Below are 1869 nucleotides of genomic sequence, written 5' to 3'. Positions count from 1 at the left end.
GGCTAACAAACATATACCTAGAATAACTCTTTGGAACACATGTGTATATATATATATATATATATATATATATATATATATATATATATTTAACTTTGCAAGCTACTATGACCACAGAGATGAATTATATATCTGAACTGAATTAAAAGCACACTTGTCATTTATTTGCTAGACGACTAAAATCTACATGATCCACAGAAGAGATAGACTACCACAGAGTACATATTGTTATCTATATATGTGTTTTGCAGAATAAAACAAATATACTCAACAAGGAGTACATGCTATGGAATCTATTCTCACAGATTCCTGTCTTTTCCCAATGCACTTCAGGGTTAGAAAGTAAAGGCAGTAGCACATATCATCCAAACGACTTGTACAACTACACAGCTGAAGCACTGAGGAATCAGCCCTGCTTACTGAATAGAAACAGAAAAGGTTACAAGTCTGCTTTCTAAAATAATATATAACTAAGAACAAGATATGTTCAAATAGTAGAACAGACACTTGTTACTATTAGAAGAGCTTGAAAATGGCAATCATTCCCAATTCCCTGTATGTTTAGAAAACAAAACAAAACAAAACATACTTTCAGCATCAAAGGTAAAGATTTTTTTTGTAACTGTTTTAAGTTACAGAATCACAAGAACAAGCCTGATCTCTAAATGAAACCTGGTAATGAGCATCTGAGGTTATGAATTTTAATGATAGTCCTGGTTGAATCTGTGCATGCGGAGCCTGTATGAGCTGATGCTCAGCAGGCTATGCCAGTAGGTCCTTAGGTCATTTCTCAGTCACTTTGGACAGCATCAGAAGTGGTCACTGGTTAGTGTCCTTCCTGCTACAAACTTTTCCAGGAAGAATGAGATAATGGAGCTATGAATCAAAAAAAAAAAAAAAAAAAAAAAAAAAAAAAAAAAAAAGGGGAACTGCTAATGCTCTCCCCACTTAGGCTATTGAGAAGTTCATCCTCTGACTCTAAAAGGGAAAAGTCCTCACAGCATCTACAGCATCTGTCCCTTAAGAAAGTTGTGTTTCTTTGTTGTAGCTTTACCAGCTTCTCGTCCAGTCTAATTCTCTAAAACTGGCCAAGCAATGACGTTTCAGCTCTTCCCCAGGACACCATTTATGTAGATAACAGTTCTCACCATGAGGAAATTCCATCCTAAATATTCGTCCTAAATGTCATGCCTTGCTTTATTCCATCCCATTACTTGGTGTGTGACAAATATATCAGTCCTCCATCTCTGCTCTCTGTTCTGTTCAGTCTCTGCAACTCTAATTGGAATAGATTTCACCTCATTTTTCAAAATCTTTGTCTTGGAGACATCTACAATCCAGCAAAGATGTATTGGAAGAGAGATTTGCTCCTGGTTAGTATTAAGGTTCCCAAAGTATTGCTGCTATATTACACTGTAATTAGTAACTACTATTACTTTATTTTCCAGGTTTCTACTCCAAATCACTCTTCTCAAATTGTGTATTATTTTCAAATACAAGTGTCCAAGTGAAATACTCTGTATCCTGACTGTACCACTACATCTCTAACCCCAAGTTATTTCTCTTGTCTCTAGCAGTCTAGAGATGACTGCTTTTGCTTATTTTAGCTCTGAAATCCATTCCTCCAGAGGCAGAAACACACATTCAACTCTTACAAGTATGAAGTGAACCAACTAATTAAATTTCATATCCCAATACGAGAAGCAGAATTTTGATTTCAGTGAATCTTCAAGTAGACAGAGAAGATGCTTCTTTTAAAAAGTTATAGAAAAATAAAAGTTTCTACTGGAAATGTACAGTACTTTGCTAAGACAATATCTTTTATTTCAAAGTTCCTCAAGTTTTTTCTAACATTTTAAATGGGATAGG

The sequence above is a fragment of the Tinamus guttatus genome, unplaced genomic scaffold (assembly GCF_059628265.1).
Source record: "Tinamus guttatus ecotype Peru unplaced genomic scaffold, ASM5962826v1 Tinamus_guttatus_pri_ptg000995l, whole genome shotgun sequence".
Lineage (NCBI taxonomy): Eukaryota > Metazoa > Chordata > Aves > Tinamiformes > Tinamidae > Tinamus > Tinamus guttatus.
This window is presented reverse-complemented; position numbering follows the sequence as displayed.